The sequence below is a fragment of the Callorhinchus milii genome, unplaced genomic scaffold, assembly GCF_018977255.1.
Source record: "Callorhinchus milii isolate IMCB2004 unplaced genomic scaffold, IMCB_Cmil_1.0 Scaffold1, whole genome shotgun sequence".
NCBI lineage: Eukaryota > Metazoa > Chordata > Chondrichthyes > Chimaeriformes > Callorhinchidae > Callorhinchus > Callorhinchus milii.
In genome coordinates this window covers 22,011,683-22,032,698 of record NW_024704742.1, presented here as the reverse complement: position 1 = coordinate 22,032,698, position 21,016 = coordinate 22,011,683, and the positions used below count along the sequence as shown (strand labels likewise).

The window sequence follows — 21,016 nt, the reverse complement described above, 5'->3', positions numbered from 1 at the left end:
TTCTGTGGGTGGACTTCGATGCTGTGGGTGTTGTGGGTGGAGCTGGGTACTGTGGGTGGAGCTGGGTGCTGTGGGTGAACCTGGGTGCTGTGGGTGGAGCTGGGTGCTGTGGGTGGAGCTGGGTGCTTGGATGGAGATGGGTGCTGTGGGTGGAGTTGGGTGCTGTGGGTGGAGCTGGGTGCTGTGGGTGAACCTGGGTGCTGTGGGTGGAGCTGGGTGCTGTGGGTGGAGCTGGGTGCTTGGATGGAGATGGGTGCTGTGGGTGGAGTTGGGTGCTGTGGGTGGAGCTGGGTGCTGTGGGTGAACCTGCGTGCTGTGGGTGGAGCTGGATGCTGTGGGTGCTGTAGTGGAGCTGGTTGCTTGGATGGAGCTGGGTGCAGTGGGCGGAGCTGGATACTGTGGGTGAACCTGCGTGCTGTGGGTGGAGCTGGATGCTGTGGGTGCTGTAGTGGAGCTGGTTGCTTGGATGGAGCTGGGTGCTGTGGGTGGAGCTGGGTGCTGTGGGTGAACCTGCGTGCTGTGGGTGGAGCTGGATGCTGTGGGTGCTGTAGTGGAGCTGGTTGCTTGGATGGAGCTGGGTGCTGTGGGTGGAGCTGGGTGCTGTGGGTGAACCTGCGTGCTGTGGGTGGAGCTGGGTGCTGTGGGTGGAGCTGGATGCTGCAAGTGGAGTTGGGAGCTGCGGGTAGAGCTGGGAGCTGTGGGTTCTGTGGGTGGACTTCGATGCTGTGGGTGTTGTGGGTGGAGCTGGGTACTGTGGGTGGAGCTGGGTGTTGTGGATGGAGCTGGGTGTTGTGGATGGAGCTGGGTGTTGTGGATGGAGCTGGGTGTTGTGGATGGAGCTGGGTGCTTTGGGTGGAGCTGGATGCTGCGGGTGGAGCTGGATTCTGTGGGTGCTGTGGGTGGAGCTGGGTGCTGTGGGTGGAGCTGGGTGCAGTGGGCGGAGCTGGATACTGTGGGTGGAGCTGGGTGCTGTGGGTGGAGCTGGATGCTGTGGGTGCTGTGGGTGGAGCTGGTTGCTTGGATGGAGCTGGGTGCTGTGGGTGGAGCTGGGTGCTGTGGGTGCTGTAGTGGAGCTGGTTGCTTGGATGGAGCTGGGTGCTGTGGGTGCTGTAGTGGAGCTGGGTGCTGTGGGTGCTGTAGTGGAGCTGGTTGCTTGGATGGAGCTGGGTGCTGTGGCTTGAGCTGGGAGCTGTGGATTCTGTGGGTGGCCTTCGATGCTGTGGGTGCTGTGTGTGCAACTGGGTGCTGTGGGTGGAGCTGGGTGTGGGGGCTGTGGGTGCTGTGGGTGTGGGGGCTGTGTGTGCTGTGGGTGTGGGGGCTGTGGGTGCTGGTGCTGTGGGTGTGGGGGCTGTAGGTGTGGGGGCTGTGGGTGTGGGTGGGGCTGTGGGTGGGTGCTGTGGGTGTGGGGGTGGGGGCTGTGGGTGTGGGGGGTGTGGGTGTGGGTGCTGTGGGTGGGGCTGTGGCTGTGGGTGGGGCTGTGGGTGTGGGTGCTGTGGGTGGGGCTGTGAGTGTGGGGGTGTGGTTGGGGCTGTGGGTGTGGGGGCTGTGGGTGTGGGGGGGTGTGGGTGTGGAGGATGTGGGTGGGGCTGTGGGTGAGGGCTGTGGGTGGGGGTGTGGGGGGTGTGAGGGCTGTGGCTGTGGGTGGGGCTGTGGGGGTGAGGGCTGTGGGTGGGGCTGTGGCTGTGGGTGGGGTGTGGCTGTGGGTGAGGGCTGTGGGTGTGGGGGGTGTGAGGGCTATGGCTGTGGGTGGGGCTGTGGGGGTGAGGGCTGTGGGTGGGGCTGTGGCTGTGGGGGGTGGCTGTGGGTGTGGGTGGTGGCTGTGGGTGAGGGCTGTGGGTGGGTGGGTGGGTGTGGGTGGGGGGTGACGGCTGTGGCTGTGGCTGTGGGGGGTGTGGCTGTGGGTGAGGGGTGTGGCTGTGGGTGGGGCTGTGGGGTGTGGCTGTGGGTGGGGCTGTGGGGGTGAGGGCTGTGGCTGTGGGTGTGGGGGGTGTGGCTGTGGGCTGTGGGTGTGGGGGGGGTGAGGGCTGTGGGTGAGGGCTGTGGGTGTGGGTGAGGGCTGTGGGTGTGGGTGTGGGTGTGAGGGCTGTGGGTGAGGGCTGTGGGTGTGGGCTGTGGCTGTGGGTGTGGGTGTGAGGGCTGTGGGTGTGGGGGTGTGAGGCTGTGGGGGTGAGGCTGTGGGTGGGGGGTGTGGCTGTGGGTGGGGGGTGTGGCTGTGGGGGGGGTGTCGGTGGCTGTGGGGGGTGAGGCTGTGGGTGGGGGTGTGGCTGTGGGGGGTGAGGCTGTGGGTGGGGGGTGTGGCTGTGGGGGTGAGGCTGTGGGTGGGGGGTGTGGCTGTGGGTGGGGGGTGTGGCTGTGGGGGGGGTGTCTGTGGGTGGGGGGGTGGCTGTGGGGGGTGTGAGGGGTGTGGGTGTGGGGGGTGTGGGTGGGGCTGTGGGTGTGAGGGCTGTGGGTGTGGGTGGGGCTGTGGGTGGAGCTGTGGGTGTGGGTGAGGGGTGTGGGGGGGGTGAGGGCTGTGGGGGGTGTGAGGGCTGTGGGTGGGGCTGTGGGTGTGGGTGGGGCTGTGGGTGGGGGCTGTGGCTGTGGGGGGTGTGAGGGGTGTGGGTGGGGCTGTGGGTGAGGGGTGTGGGTGTGGCTGTGGGGGGGGGGGGGTGGGGGGGGTGTGGCTGTGGGGGGTGTGAGGGGTGTGGGTGGGGCTGTGGCTGTGGGTGTGGGTGGGGCTGTGGGTGTGAGGGCTGTGGGTGAGGGGTGTGGCTGTGGGGGGTGTGAGGGCTGTGGGTGTGGGGGGTGTGAGGGCTGTGGGAGGAGCTGTGGGGACAGTGCGCGCGCCGGAGTGACCGATGCATCGAAGAAGGAATGGCGAAAGTAGTGCCGGGCGGGTCGGGGGGGGGGAGTGCAGTGCAGGCGCGCGGCGGCACATTACCAGCGAAAGGGGGCGTGGCCCGGTGATTGGGTCGGCAGCCTTCCTGACGCCAAGCGGAGGGAGCCGGTCAGATGGAGGACGGGTGGCGGCCGGGACTCAGTGCCGTGTTGCTCGCGCTCAGTTTGGCGGTTGGTTAGTCGTTGGCGCCGCTCGAGAGCGAGAGAGAGAGAGTGAGTGAGTGAGAGAGAGAACCGCCGCCAGTCCCGGGTCGCAGGTCAGTCTCCCTCTCCCTGTGTTGCTGGACTGTCAAACACTTCACAAACTCCGGGGAAAGAGAGAGGGAGGGAGAGAGGGAGTTGGTGGGGAGGCGGAGAGCGCCGCCGCCGCGGCGGTGTTTGTGATTTGGTGGAAAAGTCCGGGTGTTGAGGAACATGGCGCCCCGGGGTAGGTCCGGGCAGCTCGAGCGCTTGCGGCCAAAAGTCGGGGGTCGGTCGTCCTCCTGCAGGAGGCGGCGTCCACCCGGGACGGCCCCCGGGGGGGGAATCAAAATTGTCGTTTTTAAAAAAAAAAAGTCACGATCGTCCGGCGAGGGAACGGCTCGGGATCGTCCGGGACTGTGAGCGAGAGTCGCTGTTGTTGTTGTTATTGTAAAAGTCGGGAGAGTCCGGTGTGTGTGTGTGTGTGTGTGGGGGGGGGGGGGGGGGTGGTTGGTTGGTTGGTGGTGGAGTAGTTTAATGGTGACGGCGGGGAGTGCAGTACACGGCCACCGGGATCTGCTCTCCGAAAGCTCTCTCTCTCTCTCGCTCGGTCCGTCCCTGTTGTGATTTTTTTTTTAAAAAAGATTTTTTTTTCCCCCCCAAAAAAGTTTTTTTTTTGGTGTGGGTGGGGGGGCGAGGAGGAGGAGGAGGAGGTGGTGGTGGCGGCGGGGAAGGACCATCAGTTTGCCTGTGTGTGTGTGTGTGGTGTTTGGAGGAGTGGGGTGGAGGGGGAGGTGAGAGAATCAGTGTGATTTTTGAGGGGAAGGAGCCGAGCCGGCGTTGCTGTGTGTGTGTGTGTGTATGCATACATGTGTGTGTGTGTATGCATACGTGTGTGTGTGTGTATGCATACATGTGTGTGTATACATGTGTGTGTGTCCGGCTGTTTGGCGGTGCGCGGCTGTTCTGGTTCTCCTGCTTTTTAAACTCGACGGAGAAGTTGCGGCTTTTTGTTGCTAATGTTCCCCCCCCCCCCCCCCGCTCTCCTCTCCTCTTCCCGAGCTGCTGCCGAGGGTTTCGCACAGCGATCGGGTTGTACAAGTTGTGCATTTGTCTGTCCCGTGTATTTCGGGTACTTTCTCTCTCTCTTTCTCTCTCTCTCTCTCTCTCCCTCCTTCTCTCTTTCTCTTTTGAAAACCAAACAAAGCTGTAAATAGCAGCTGCACGTCGAGTGAAGAATGGCGAAGTTTTTGTGGACGTGACTTTTGTTTTTCAAATCACCCCCCACCCACACACACACACACACAAAAAAAAATCCGGGCAAAAAGAAAAGAGGTCTTGTGAGAACCTTTCCTCCATCTTCCTGCTTCTATTTCCATTTCACGGAAATGGAAATAGAAGCAGCGGCCGAAATACACAAAAGGCGAAGATGTAAAACTTAAGTTCTCAAGTTAGGATCTTTCCTCAAGTGAGGGGTGGGAAGGGGAAAAGGAAGAGAAACGACTTGTACATTTAGTTTTTTGGGAGGGAATATATAGTTGCATTATTTAACGTATAGCTATAATCTGTAAAAAAAAATCTCCTGAGAATTTAAACGGTTTGCAGGTTGTTTTTTAAATTGAAATCATGTATAAGAAATTACAGATTTCTACTGATGGGGAAAGAAGATGTCACTCTTCACTGCGAAGCTGACTTGCAAAGAAATTGGGTGAAATTTTCTGTACCGTTTTGTTGTAAATTGTAAATCTATTTATAACTAACTAGTTGAATGTTACTGGCCCCTTTTTGGCTCACTTCAGCGTGGATTACATTGATATTTGGAGGGTAAAATGTAGCACATTTGTATGTATGTTTTAAAGATTGTTTTTTCTGCTGGTGGACTGGTGCACCCTGCTTGGCACTTTGACAGGAAATCTGTTCATGGCACGGATTAAGTTACCAAAAGGACAAGAAATTTGTCCTTGTACTGAATTTTTTTGTTTACATTGTGAGTATCCTCTTCCTATTAACATCTTCAAACATTTAATGTTATCCTTTAATCAGTCTTCTGATGAAATGTCATCAAAGGGGCTGCAGTTTAATTTTTTTGATTTACAAATCTACTTATTTTATTATGGTCAAGTGTCATTTATAAATCGTGCGCTGTATAGTGCATTTACATTCACAGGCAGATGGATCAAACTTCCAAGTATTATTACTTCATAGTAAAAATGTCCCCATTTAGAAAATAATGGTAGAAATTGGAGCTTTCCCTTTGAGGGGGCTGTTGAATATAATTTTGCTAAATGTGTTTTGGTTATCTTTAATTTTCGTCTAGAATTTTAGGAGTGCATTGTATATGTATGTTCTCTGCAAGAATATCTATGTGGTGTACTAGTTAACAGAGAATGGCCCTTGAGGAAAATAGCCTACAGTGGTACATACAAGGGGAAGCTACCTTTTCCATGAATACTCTCTTTAAAAGCAACGTTTCTAAACAATCTTGTATGAATGCTTTAAAAGCTATTCAGTAGAAGGATTGCCATTCCCTTTGCAATATATATATATTATATATGTAATATTTATTATATACATGCATGCTGATTTATAAAATAAAGTAAATCTATTTAATACTGATTGTTATAATGATATAATAATTGCTGCATTTGATATAATACCTTAGCATGTTGTTGAGATGTCTTAAAGTACTTCACAGGATTTTATTGTAAAGTGTAGCGAGTGTGTATTTATAGACTAACACTGGAGCCAATTTGCTTCAGCCGTTGGCCCCAAAACAGCCATAATGTGAATAACCAATTTTATATAGTAGATGGTTGGCCAGAATACTGGGAGAAATTCCTTTTTCTTTTCAAATAGTACCATCTTTTAACATCCACCTTCAGCAGATGGGACCTTGGTTTAACTTCTCATCTGAAGGACAGCGCCTCTGCCAACATGCACCCCCCCCCCCAAAGTTCACTGGAGTCTTCACTTGTTTCATGTGTTAAAAAACTGCCGTTTTTTTTGTGTATGTTTTCCAAACTTTGCCTCTTTGTTCCGTTTCCCCAACAAAAAGCACATTGGCCATCATCCAACTAGGATGGTAGTATAGTATAGTCTGGATTTGTTTTGCAAATCAGATGTTGTAATAACTTGCATTTATATAGCTACATTCACATAAGATTAAAGTGCTTTACAAAATATAATTGATTAGAAATGAAGTGAATTTTGTTATAGGCAAACGTGGAGGCTAAACTGTGCATGCAACGTCCCATAAACAATAATGAGGAGAGCAGCCAATCACTTTAAATTTGGTGGAAATTCACATTAGGAAGGTAATATAAACCTGATAACCGAGAGAAAGACTCCATATATTACAGTCCCTTGGGCCAGTTGAAGCCGTGCTCTCTTTATGGCCTTTGTTGTCCTTCAGTTCGGGTTGAAGTGACACTCTCGGATACGAGGGTTGTAAACTTCATTCTGTGGGATCCAGTAAATTGGCTTTAAAACGAGGATGCTTGGATTCTGAATAATTACTGATTGGTTGGTAGAAGTTGTTAAGCAAGGTGAGTTGTATAATTTTTCCATCCCCAAGCCCAATCTGGTGAATTTGAAATTGGAAACCTTCATTATACATTGCAATCCATTTAGTCAGCTGGCTGTGAACTAGCTCGGCAGAAGAAAGTGTAAATGACTGGCAAGGCTTAGACAGAAAGTCAGAACTTGCTTGGTAGTCAAGTGTTAATATTGTATTTTGCCTTCAATAGAAGTGCTCTATGACTCACCTTTTCTATTCCTTGTGTTGAGCAATTGTTTTAGGAGATTGCCCTTATTAATGGGAAAATTTTTGTTCTCAGTTAAAAGTGTTGAAGAAGCTCTTTGGGTAAGAGGAAAATATTGGGCTTCCTGTTCTATGCAAGCACATCAAATGCCAGTGGATCATCCAGTATTGTTAGTAGCCACGGAGGCATCCTACCTCAGTACCTCAACTGAAGGACTGTAGGGTAATGGGAAAGCAAAAGTGATGGTTTCACCCATCTTTCCTCATTCGTTCTCTTTTATGCCCCCTGCATCACATTTGTATGCTAAACATACACCAGAGCACACTGCAATTGACCGACGGTAAGGTCTCTGCAAAGTATGCTTCAGAAAAAGTAGTGTCAGTCCTGGAATTCAAGAGATGGTGGTGGATATGTTGAGAATTAGTCTGTTTCACACAAATGGAGGAAAAGCTTGCCCAGCGAAAATGAAACTCCTATTGTCTACATGGTGTAGTTGGTTCACTCTTAAGTAGGAAGTGTTGGTAAGTGTCCTCCCAATGTGAAGGGTGTTATACCAAATGTAAGGATCTTTGTACATTTTTTTCTTTCTCTTAAGTTCAACTTTTTTTTAAAAATCCCTTTGCTTTTTTTTCTTGAATGTCTTTCTCGCACTCAATATATTTGCTTGTTTAATCTGTTCTTTAATTTTCTCTTGCACCTTCTATCCTAAACGGGAGACCATAATTACTGCTTTTGTTATATTTCTGCCCTAAATACACTTTCAATGTGAGTGTCTTCTGTTGATTAATTGGTAAAGTTAGAGGCTGAACTTGCCTTTAGTTCAAACCCTTGGGACCTGACATGCCAATGTATTTTTGGGGCAATGCTGTACTGTTGGAGATACCATCCTTTCGGTGAGATGTTAAATTGACATCCTGTCTACCTATTCAGATGGATATTAAAGATTAAATATTGAAAAGAGAATTTCTGCATTTCTACCAAAAATAGTGAAAGCACTTTCCAGTGTATCCTGTGAAGCGGTTTGAGACGTCTCAACGAAGTGATAAGGCGGTATAACCAAATTATTATTATTACACAGACACTACACTACAGGAAAGTCCTTTGAACAGCTTTGAGAGTTTGGTAGCACAATAAGATACTATATAAAATGCAAGGGTTACTATTGTGTTCAGTCACTTTAAAATCATTCCATACTTGTTGCTTATATGAAACCTCTTAGCCTGTCGTAATAACTGTTGAATGGATCCTTCATCTGGGAGCATTAAACATTTTGGAAATAACTATCTTCTTAATAGGCAAAAGCAGGAGCTGAGATAGATTTTAGACAGATTTTTCTCAGATTTAATCTCTGATTATTTTAGATTTAGCTACTGTGGTATAGTGGGATTGCTAGAATTAACCTCAGAACTTTTGGGTCAGGGAGAAGAGAAATCACTTGATTCTTGTCACTGTCAGATGACAGTTGTTGGAAAATGTGTGTATCAGTTAAAAAGAGATCAGGAAAAAAGAGTGGTTAGATATTGGGTCATGTCTACAATCATGTTGATGCTGTTACTAGGATTGTAGCTATTTACAATATATGGACTGATGAGCTTTAGAAGGATACCTCTTGTGTGAGAGTGAACACTTAAATTATTCTCACCACAACAACCATGAATATCACATTTGTAACCATTAGTGTTCATCGTATAATGCAAATTGCTCTCTCCAAATGAGTTTTAATGCATAATTGTAGTGTGTAGTTCAATAGGGTGTAGTATGAAGATGTCACATGGCCACCAATACACCTAACAATGTCTGCAGTCCAGCTATTTGAAAGCTCTACCTTTACTGAAAAGTCTAGTAATAACATTGCTGACTTTGTGACTGTAGAGGAGGGTGGGGGTGGGAGTTGGCAAGCGCAAGCTAGGTACACTTCTTCCATAAGAGGAATTGCCCTTGTTCGTTTTGGCAAACTGCCTAGCAGTTAGTTTGAGTTGCAATACAGGCCTGAGATAGAGGGAAGAGGAGAAAATAGATATTTTGTAAGTAGTTTGTAAAAATTATCGTTGGTCAACACATTTAGATGTGTGAACGTATGGGTTGTGCTGACTCAAGCACAGATATTTTCCTTCCATTTTTATTTGTTTTATAACATACAAGCATCGAGTCTGCCTTTTTTTGAACTCTGTATGTTCCAGAAAATAATGTATAAAGTAAAAACTAGGGCTATTTTGTAATAGGGTAGGACAGTCCAGTAGTCCTGTTGTGGTGACTGAATTTTCTATTTTGGATTATATTTTAGATGTAAAGACAAAAGAACTAAAGATAGTGTAGGTCTGCAGGAGTACCAAAATAATTAGTAAAGTAATAGTTATGAGAATTGTTAAGCTAGTCCCATAAGTTAAATTATGAGTGTATTTTGGAAGCTATTTAATGCAAACTTATCCCACTGCCATTTTAAACTAGTGTGTCTTCAATTTATCTTCAGTTCTGACAAAGTCTTCAGTCTGGCGAAGGATCATTGGACCTGAAATGTTGACTCACTTTCCTTTCTCTATAGATGCTGCCTGACCTGCTGAGTTTTCCCAGCCCTCTCTGTTTTTGTTTCAGATTCCAGCATCTGCAGTATTTTGTGTTTTGTCTTCAGTTTATATTAACTACTTGTTAACTTTAGACCAATGACATTGTCAGCTGCTACTCTAACCTGTTGCTTATTCAACATTTAATTTATATCCTATAATAGGTTTGAAATGGTGGATTATTAGCTTCATTTAAAATATTTAATAGATATAAAAGCTCTGAGAGTAATAACCTGGTTTATTGTTTAACCCATAAAGCGCTGAACATTGCAATCGTGCTGATTCCAAGGATTTCATGTTGACTAGCTTAAGGATTGAACCATCTTAGAGCAGGCAATAAATAGTTTAGTATAGATTGGGGTGGAGCACAGGAGAAGAATGTCCATTAGTACATAGATTAAAAACAAAAACTGCATTTTAAAAATTCAGAAGTGTTCTGAGTCATGTTCCCTGCTACTGCAGTATGTTATAATCGTAAGTACGTCTTCTCTGGCATACTCTCCTGGAGTGAATATTATTTTGATTAGTTACTGAGAAAATCTGTAATCATAGCAATAATTATTGTTAATGTTGTGGTTTGAGTACCTGGACTTTTTCCTGAGTGAATTATTTTGTCTAGGGGAAAGGAGAATAATCGGGTGCCGGTTTCCTGGAAAGAAAAAATAGAGTCCTACACTGCTTACTGGAGTTGGGATACAAAGGCACTCGTTTGTTCTGAGCCTGAGAGCATTAATGGAAGCACCATCTACCCTTTATAAATAATATACATTCTCTGTGATGTGGAATCCCAAGAGATTGCACAGAAAGCATCATTACCAGACTCGTCAACCTTCTTTGAAATCCTCAATTGATTTACAGCTTAGAAATGGTGCAAAATGATACTCTAGTCTACATCAGGTCAGTCAGTGAAAGTCAAGATGTGAGCCCATTATCCCAGACACAGTAATTAAACCGTTTGATTGGACAGAAAATCAAACTGTTTGGCGGACCTTCACTGTTCTAAGCAATGGGTGGCAACTAGATTTGATTACTGAAATCTTTTTTTGAAAAATAACCACTAGATTACACTGGCTCGACGGATCTGGCACATACAAAAAAAAACTGTCTTTGACCCATAAAAATTGACATTGGATTAGAAAACTGACAGGAGGTCGGGCTAGTTGTGCTTTTTTAGAAAAATGTTGTGTGTGGCATAAAACGCATGACATAAAACTAGACTGGGTGTAATCATATTAGTATTACTTCAAAGAAAAGAACCTAAAGATACAGTGATAGATTATTTTGCTGTTCAATCTATTTTTTTGAATTAGCAAATGTCTGGCAGTGAAAAACATGACGATAATTTAGTTGAGCTTTTTTTTATCATAAACTGTGTGGTTGATGAACATCATCATATCTGCAAGATTGAATTACTGTGTTAAGATGAACCACCAAGCATATTTATAAAAAAAAGTTTCTAACCATTATCCCATCTTGACCATGGTAGAAGCTTACGGGGATATTTTATTTAGTGTATTAATTGTTGGCTGTTCATATTTTCCACTTAACTATTCTGCTACTGTATTTCAAAATCTCCTATGGTACTACAGGAGAATGATGCTTATCTGCATCTCCACATATTTCACTTTGATGCAGCAAAGTAGATGCTGAACGAAATGCACACAAAACACCCAGTTGGGCCCATGTGAGAAGATGTGTACAGGTTATTGTTGTCAGTCAGGCTCAATTGGTAGAACTCTCAACTCTTGAGTCAGAAGAATCCCACGTTGGGATTTGGAACCCATATAGTTTAGGCTGACAGTTCAATGCAGTCAGTGCTGGGGATGTGCTGCATTGTAGGAGGTGCCATCCTTCAGATGAGACATTAAACTTGGTGCCATGCAGCCCAGCAACTAGTAACTTTGCAAAGGTTTACAGAGGAGGTAAGTATGGAAACAGACCATTCAGCTCAACCAGTCTGTGCTTATGCTCCACAGGAGTCTCCACCCACTCCTTACTCTCCCATTCCCTTCTATTCCCTTGTTCCTCGTATGAAGGTCTAGCTTCCTCTTAAATGATTTGTGACCGTCTGAATTAACCACCTCTTTGTGCAACGAGTTCCACAATCTCACCATCCTCTGAAGTAGTAACTTGTCTCAAGTCTTCTACTTGCTTTCTATGGAGTTCCCAACCGGTGGGAGCAGAGTGCTTATGGTGACCTTAAATTCTTTATAATTTTACACTTCTACTAGTACTTTTACAACAAATCATCTTAAACATCTCTTCTCTAGTGAAAAAGATCTACCTAGTTGTCTATCGTGTAGAATAGCAGTAACCTGCCAGCCCTAGTGTCATCCTCGTAAACCTACCCTGTACTCTTTTTGTTGCTGCTTTATCCTTGTTGTGCACACAATTTTTTGCTGGTAGCGCCAAGATAAGCATTTATAGTTTTGTACAGTGTAAGGTACAGAAAGAGATGGAGATAGAGGTGGACTGATGTATTAGAGTGATTACAACTTCCTGATGAAAATGTATTTTAATTTTTACTGAAGCCAATTTTGATTTTGCATGTCAATTATCTGCGCTGTTTCCTTACCCATGATAGGGCCATTTGCAGTTAGGATGATTGGCTCTGTATTTAATAATAATAATAATAATCCTTGCATTTGATATAGTGCCTTTTCACGTCTTGACATCTCAAAACATTCCCACAGAATATCCTGTAAAGTGAATTGACTGTGTGTTTTGTGGATGAAATACAACAAATCAATTTGATCAATTGTGTGGGGGTTCAATTGTTGTCCAATTGTCCAGTATTTAACTTCGCTGGTAAACTATTGAAAAAAAACTTTTGCTAGATCTTTTGGGAGAAAAAAGTTGTACCCTTAAAAAATTACTTGGAAGTATTGCTAATTGGACATGCAGTTTGTTATTTTAGTGTCATTCACCTTTTGGTATTTAGTAATTTTTTTTGCTTGGTTCAAAGTTGGGGTCCACACCTGTCATCAATCACTCTATTATAACTAAGTCATAATAGGGTTCTTTTGTATACATAGGGAATGGAGTTTGGAGATAGTTTGGGATTTTATATCGAAAAGTGTACTTGTCATTTTTAAATTATAATTGTATTATGTAGTGTACTGATTTGAAAATACAAAACACTTGCTGTACTGGAGAATTGTGGTGTTGTGTGTGACTGGATCTTTATTCTCAATTTTCAGACTACATTCTCAATTCATTACTGAAATTCATATGCAGTAAACTTGGATTATCACACTTTCAAAATAATGGTACATTTCACTACTTAAGAAGAGTCTGTCACAACATTTTGGCTTTGCTATGAAAGGTAAATGAACCACGTGCTGCATTAGTGAATCATGCAGACCTGAAAGATCTCTTCACTCCGCTCAATGAGCTGTTGTGATGGGCTGTCTTAAGCCTCTGATATGGGGGAAGGTGAAGGTATGATTGTATTAAATTATATTGAGGTATAAATGGTGGTGGTGAAGCCATTTTAGTGGACAGTGTTTAGTCAGTGTTTTAGTTTCACAAACTTTGCAGCTTAGGAGTGGTTGGAGACCACGATTTGTGACAAATTTGAATGTAATATGAACTTCAAGGTTTTACAACCATCTGTTTGTAGTGAAATACTGGTGGAACGGATTCAAAATGAGAGATAATATTGATTCCTATGACCTAGCTGTTGGATGGAGATGAAAGTTACACACAAGTAGGATTATAGACTGTTGTGGCATAAATGGTTATTTGTTGTGTGCTCTTGTTCATAAGTGATGCCAAATAAGTCAGATTATTGGAGTCAGTGTAACTAAACACTCTTACATGCCTAATAGAAAGTCTGTCCAATGTAATGCATAATTTGCAGGTGAATCTGTATATCACTGGAAATTGGGGACCACTGGATAGAGGTTTTATTGTGTGGGCAAGTGGGGTGGAGAAAGAAAAGCGGCCATCATGTTGCTTCCAGCATTGATATGGAGAACTCCTGCATTTTCATTTACGATCATGAGTAGGTAGGGCAGTTAGTAAAATAGCCAATCCAGTATTTTGCCTTTCAAAATCTTCTGTCTCCTGGCAGAACCTTGTAGACGATTAGATGAAACTCTAATCTTTAATCACTAAAATGTATTGAACCCAACTCTGGAACTCATTCACCCCCATCCCATTTGTCTTTAAGTGCCACCTTAATTCCTACCTTTTTGAACACGCCATTGGCCACTTTCCCCTCTCACTTTCTTGGTGTCCGATCCCATCTGTGTAAGGTGCTGAGATGTTACCCTACATGAAAGGCATTAGATACATTCAAGTTGTGCTTTTAAATTAGCTGTACAAATTGCATCATAACCATTTGAAGCTATGGCATTGCAGCTTGGAGAAGAAATAAATCTCAACTCCATTTGTCATTGTTAAATTCAAAGAATGCTCTGTTTGTCCAGTGCCCTGGGAAGTCTTTCTGATGTGACGGGTGCTATACAAGTGTAATTTGTTGTTGTTACAGTTACTGCCTTTCAAACATTGAGGGTTGTATATGGTTCATGTTGCTATCTAAACCTATGACTGAAAAATTAAATGGAATTTTTGTTTTGCTAATTTTCCACCCTCTTTATCTCCACTTTTTTTCTTCTTTCTGAGAGTCATCTCTAGGGATTCTGATTGTGTTTCACTAGTTTGAAAGTGACCATTATTCATATGTAAACTGTAACAATTTCTTGTCAGCAGGTCAGTTGACCACTGGAGTAACTTCATTTCACGATCAAGACATCTTTGCATGCATGGAAGGCCACCGGATTTGATGCTTTGGCAGTTTATTTGGAATTGGGGCTCCTGTGTATGGAGGAGATGGGAGATCTGATTCAAATAGCGTTTGGGAATCTTGAATGTTGGAAAAACAGATTATTTTACGTTAGGAATTGCCTGTTAAGGAAAAACCATAATGTAAAAGCAACATAAGAATTCTTTGATATGAGTTTAGACCATCTCAAATTGGACAAGATTAGACTTGAGTCCTCAGCATAAAATTGCATAAAGTTTGACCCTGAATTCAAATCTCATTTCACAGGATGGTTTGTTAGAAAAATAGAAAATGTCTGATTTGGGAATCTTTGTAAGGAAAAAAGAAATTGTCTGATTGGAGAATCTTTTCAGAAGCTTGAAGTTTGCTTTTATTGTGATAACAAATGAAAATGATTACTGGCTTAATAATAATCCTTGCATTTGATATAATGCTTTCCCGTCCTCTAGACATCTCAAAGCGCTTCACAGAATAGACTGTAAGGTGAATTGACTGTGTTTGTGGGCGAAATGCGGCAGCCAATTGTGCACAGCAGTGTCCCACAAACAGCTGTGGATTGAAATGACCAATTTATTATTGTTTTTTTTTCTTGAGGGTTTATTATCAGGCGTGTGGAGTACGGAAAATTGCCCAAGGTTTCACCCTGCCAGGAATCAAACCCAGGTCTCTCGCTTGCAAAGCAAGTGCTCTAACCACTGAGCTACAGGACTCCACATGACTTCATGGTTGTTTGTGGGAGATTGCGCTATGCAAATTGGTTGCCACATTCAGCTACAAAAATACAATCAATACACTTTACAGTATGCCATGTGTCACACTTTGAGACATGCTCATGGTGTGGAAGATGCTGTATCAAAGACGAGGGTTATTATTTTGTTATAACTAATTGGGAATGTTGTCCTAATTGCAGCCTGTAGCCACTGCCAAATCAGAGCCTGATAAGAATAAACTGACATGTGCATAATTGCTATGTGGTGTTTTACTGTGAGGTAAATGTAAAGAGGATGAAGAGTTGATTTAAAGAGAATATTGTTGATTTTCTTTCCTCCTCCTCCCATATAGATGTGAGTGCACACATACACGCCTACAAAAATGGCTACTTACAAAAATACACAGTCCCTACACTTCACAGTGAATTGTGTGAAGCCCTTTTATAATAATAATAATGAAATGTACTCCTAAAATGACAGGTGCTGCATCAAATGCAAGGATTATTATTAGTTGTTTAGATATCCCATTTGTAAAGAAAAATTCCAGTCTTGAAACATTCCAAGGAAGTGTTTTGTACTAAATATCTCATTGGGTCATGCATTCATTTGGGTTATGCATTCATGTGAGCACATGAACCACTATCATAGTGTGCTCGACTCACAAGCGAGAGGACCCGGGTTTGATTCTTGGGTGGGGCGAAACCTTAGGCAAGTTTCCTTAATCCAGAATCCTCTGTTTACCTAGCAGTAAGTAGGAACCTGGTTGTTAGTCAATTGGTACATCAATTTCTGGTGTAATAAACTGTCAAAAAAAACTTTTGGGGGGTCACCCAATCCACAACTATTTCTGGGACACTGCTGTGTGCAATTGGCTGCCACAGTTTGCTCACAAAATGTACAATTAATTCACTTTTACAATATTTTCTACAAGGTACTTTGAAACTTCTCGTGATATGTGGTAAAGTGCTATATTAAATGCAGTGGTTATTATTATCTTGCTCTAGTTTGTTGTTATAAATTTGTGATTTTTAAAAAAAAGACTTGAATGTAATCTGCCTTGTTTTATTGCCAAAAATCAAAAGCATGAAGTATGACTTGATTTTTTTCCATTCCTGCCACTTTAAACGAGTCAAAGCAAACTCAGCAATAACTTAAAACGTCAGTCATCCTGACCACTTCCTTCCTAATCCAACCTGTACTACAATTGAAGTGGTTTTAAAAGAACTTTAAATGGACAATTTTAAGTGGTAATATTGGGGGAATTCCTTTTTAAAAAAAACTGTTCATGCATATTTAATCTTTTTGAAATGTATTCCACCCCCTTTCAGTTTTAAACCACAATGCTAGAAAGGGGCACGTGATTGAATTGTGGTGCTGATCAGAGTAAGTGAGAGAATGGGCACAGTGGATAAACCACTATTTTCTTTCTGCTGTTAAACTACTATAACTCTTGATCAATAGAAGGGTGACGCAGTAAAGGGCATAGAAGAATTGCTTTGAAAAGAATTGTGGTTGGGGTTTGAAAATCGATAGCTCTTTCTTTGGATGAGATATTAAACAGAGCTGCCTGCCTCATTGGGTAAATTTTAAAGATCCCATGTCATTAGTTGAAAAGAGAAGGGAAGTTTCTCCTGGCATCCTAGCCAAATATTCTATAGATAAATTGGTCATTCACCTCTTGGCTGTTGTGGGACCTTGCTGATGCAAATGGCTGAAGTGTTTGCCTATAAAAGCAGTCGCTACACTTAACCATAATTACCTGTGAAGCCCTTTGAGACTTTTTGCTGTGTGGTGCTGTAAAACTGCAAGTTCTTTATTAGTTGCCACTTGTGTTGAGGCTTAAAAAGAGTAGTCAGAAGGAGCCTAAGAACAGATGTACAAACCCCCCTCAGTTTCGGTGATTGCTAGCAGCACTCCCAATTAATGACACTGCAAGTATATAATGCCTGTTCCCAGTCTCTTAATGGGGATTCTTGAATGAAAACCCAGTAAAAAGGGGATGATAGACATTATCTATGACGATTATGGTAACTATTCTGTTCAGTACATTTTTCATATAAGTGCAAGTCATTCGCAATAGCACTGGTGAGATGCCTTTCCTAAAATGTGCTGATTTTGCTATCATAATTTGATCCACCAGCCCTATCGTAATCACAGGCATGTGATGCACTGATGGCCAACAGCTCTCGAGGGCTGAAGCATTTTAGGTTCCTTAACAAAAAAATTTACTTTTTAAAGAAAGTCCAGAACAATGATGCATTGATTTTGCTTCACACCCATTCTTAGGTGATCTTTGTTAACTTGATTGGGAGTGGTGACAAGAGCCCAACAATGAGATTAGATGGCTCTCATCAGTGTAATCCTTTTATTGCCTCATACCACATTAAAATCTTAAAACAGTCAAGAAACCATTCAAAACCAAATTGGATGAGATATTTTGAAACCATTCAAAACCAAATTGGGTTGGGTGCTGGGGAATCAACTTCGAATTTTTGGTATTCTTAAACGTAACATTTTTGCAGTCTTTTTCATCTCTAACATCTGCTTTCGTAACAACATAAACTGTTACATACAGGTTTGTGGTAGTTCTAATTTTAGGCATGCGTTAGTACATCAAGAATTAGCATACCTCTTCTAGAGAAAATGTTCTGGTTATACAAGTCATTTGCTGTTCTATCTTGCTATTGAAGCCTGACTGTAAACTTTATGCTCCTGGGCTCCGGTCAGCGTCTCCTCACCTGCAGCTTTAAATTTCTTAACCTCCGCAGCCTATCTCTCAGACTTGCTGAACCCCTGCGAAACCCAGAAGTCAGGTTCGATCACCAGCTGTCATTCCTACCTTTACACCCTGTCCCTAACCAGGACTGCTTTCCTCCACCGAATGCAGCCTAAACCCTTATCCATGCATTTGTCATCTCCCGGCTTGAGTATTCAAATACCATCCTTGACAGTCTCCCCTCAGCTCCACCATCCATAAAATCCAATTAATTCAACCGTACCAAACTCTGTGCACCCATCACCCCAATCGTTGCCAGGCTCCACTTGCTCCCTATTGCAGAATGCATGGATTACAAGGTCCTCACACACATATAAATCACTTAATGCCCTGGCACCTCTCTATCTCTGACCTTCCCGCTCTCTCTGGCTCGGTGTTGAGCTCTGCTACTGCTAAGTTCTCCAAGACATTATTTTGAACAAGGGATGCTATATAAAAGCAAGTTGTTATGGAGTCTGAAGATTGCTAATGAGGGGGAAGGGGGTACCTTGAATACACTGCTGGGTATATTGTGCATCATATTCTGTGACAAGGATGCACAATTCTGTTGGGTTCCACTGGCTTCCCCATTTAGACTTTGTGTGTCACAGCAGATGTGTTGTGTGCTACTACTATTTCTAGGTGCTGATTTGTCATTTCTTTTCCAAACCATCTGTTTTAGGGCCACTATTTCAGTAAGCAAAATACTCAGCTCAGAAATGTAAGAACACAAAATACTCAGCTCAGAAATGTAAGAAGCAACGATTATATCTATTTGGGGGAGGTGAACTATTTTTAGAATTGCCTTCCTGCATGTAAAGCTAAACAAGTCGAGGGAAAGCTCGCTATTAAATGGATGGGGGGTGGGGGGGGGGTTGTGTACAGAGTTATCAGGGCTATTATTTTAGATATTGTGTTTGTTTTTGGAGAGGTGAAGAGAAGAGAGTTTAAAAAAAATCACTTGTAGGACTCGATCCAGGACTGTCTGTGGGACACTGCTGTGTGTAATTGGCTACTGCGTTTTGCCCACAAATATACAGTCAGTTCACTTTACAGTATATTCTGAGAAGCTCTTTGAGGCATCTAGAAGACATGAAAAGCACTACGTCAAATGCAAGGATTATATCTTTTTGGGGGAGGTGAACTATTTTTAGAAAGGTTATTTAAAGGAATGTAACACTGTCCAGGAAAAGATGGTGGTTGAAACAGTGATGGTGGGGGTGGGGCTTTTAACATGTACTTTAGGTCAGGAGGTTGCGGAAAGGTTGAGATAGGCAGAGTAATTGACAATGAGATTGAATAGGGTTAACATATCCTCTAGAATCATGGATGTGTTTTTTTAAAAGGAGAGAAGAGACAATTTTGTGCCCAATGTGTTTTTTTTTCCAGTGTCTATGTTTTTAAAGCAGCCGAAGTACCGATTTTGAACACATAAAATTGATCTCGAATATATACATAGGTTATTGCTTAGGTATCCTGAACAGAATGGGCTGGTTGAGTTTTGACAGGAAATGGCTGGCTTTAGTCCATTGGAATTGAATATTTGCCAAAAGTCTGCGGCTAGATTCTCATAGTCGACGTGTGACACTTTGCATTAGATCTGCCAAATGTTAGTGACAACAATCTTATGCAAAACACCTGTTGCGTCACTAGCATATGTGGCAATGAATAATGTTTTTTTGTATCGGATCCGGCTCAGTTAGAAGCATTCTGATGTGAAAGGCACTCTATAAATATAATTTTGTTGTTGTTGTTCTCGTCTCTGATTTAGAAGATTGTTGGTTTAAAGCCCGTGTTGGGACTTTCAGTTCATAGTGTAGACTGATACTCCAATGGAGTGCTTGGGGAGCACTACATTGTTCGAAGTGGCATTCTTTGAACGATGAGTTAAACCAAGGTACCACCTGCACATTCAGGTGGACATGACGACAACAACAACAAGTTTCCATTTATAGAGCGCCTTTCACGTCGGGAGGATGTCCCAAGGCTCTGTACAGTTGGGTCAGGACCTGAGCAGGGGGACATGGTCAGGGTGAGGGGAGGGAGCGAGGAGGGGGTAGAGAGTCGAGAGGGGAGCTGAAGGCACGGTCAAAGAGAAAGTTCTTGAGACCGGCGTTGAAGGAGGAAAGGGAGGAGGCGGCGAAGGCACTGGGGGATAGAGTTCCAGAGCCTCGGGGCTGAGAGGCTGAAGGCCCGGCCACCGATGGTAGGGCGGTTGGGGCGGGGGACGTGGAGCAGACCGGAGCCAGAGGAACGGAGGGTACGGGCAGGTAAGTAGGGGGATAGTAGGTCGGAGAGGTAGGAGGGAGCAAGGCCGTGAATGGCCTTGTAGCTGAGGATGAGGATCTTGAATTCGATCCTCTGGGGGATGGGGAACCAGTGGAGGCGAGCGAGGGTGAGAGTGACGACAACAACAACTTGCATTTATTTTGCACCTTCACATGGGGTAGAGTCTCGGAGATCCTTACAGTGGCGGAACTTAATACCAAGCCAGGGAGAGAGGAGAAGTGATTAGGCACAGTTGAAGAGGAAGAAATGTCTTTCAGTGGGATCTAAAGTTATAATAATAATCCTTGCATTTGATATAGCGCTTTTCACGTCTTCTAGACGTCCCAAAGCGCTTCACAGAATATACTGTAAGTGAATTGACTGTATATCTGTAGGCGAACGCGGCAGCCAGTTGCGCACAGCAATGTCCCACAAACAGTCATGGATTGAAAATGACCAATTTATTATTTTTTGTTTTGGAGGGATTATTATTAGGCTCTGTGTGGAGTAAGGAAACTTGCCCAAGGTTTCGCCCTGACCTGCCTGGGATTGAACTCAGGTCTCTCGTTTGCAAAGCGAGTGCTCTAACCCCTGAGGTACAGGACGAGGAGGGGGCGAGATAGAGGAATTGAATGTTCCAGATTATATAATATACATTTAAAAAAGAGGGGCAGTATCTTCTGGTTTCTTCTCAAAAAATCAATTGGACCAAATTGGTCCTTCACTTCCTCCCTGCTCTACCTCGTATAAAGCTTTTACACTATTTAAGCAAAACAAACGCCACCTGCTTTTTTTTCCCACAAAAGAATATGTTAGAACTGTAAAATCAGCCAATTGAATTCATCAGTTTTTTTTTATATAATTGATTACTGAAGACCCTTTTTCATTTCCTTCACTGGGATATGGATGTATGTGCTTATCAGGTAGTTGCACTTGAGTTTTATGACATTGACCTGAGATCTGATTTAATATAGTTTTGGAGAAAGGACTATTACAGTTTTAATTTTAATCTCCATCAAACGGTTCTCCATATAGTTGCTTAGTTTCTGCAGAGCACCTGTGAAAATCCATTGTTTTTGTTGGGGAGGAAATGGTGACGCAAGTCATAAAAAGAA

General features: G+C 43.8%; 1 protein-coding gene across 4 annotated transcripts in view; it reads left to right on the top strand.

Annotated features, from left to right (window-relative positions):
- Window positions 1-521: 521 nt before the first annotated feature.
- The window catches only part of smad1 (SMAD family member 1), a 44,196-nt gene continuing 23,701 nt past the window's right edge, over window positions 522-21,016 (top strand). Inside the window, exon 1 of one of the 4 annotated variants that reach the window (XM_042338190.1) lies at window positions 522-538. The gene's annotated coding sequence lies outside the window, so the exon portion shown is untranslated. Of the gene's footprint in view, window positions 539-2,957; window positions 3,135-3,190; window positions 3,305-21,016 lie in introns of those variants that run through there. The other 3 variants (XM_042338194.1, XM_042338182.1, XM_042338184.1) reach the window with 3 other exon arrangements.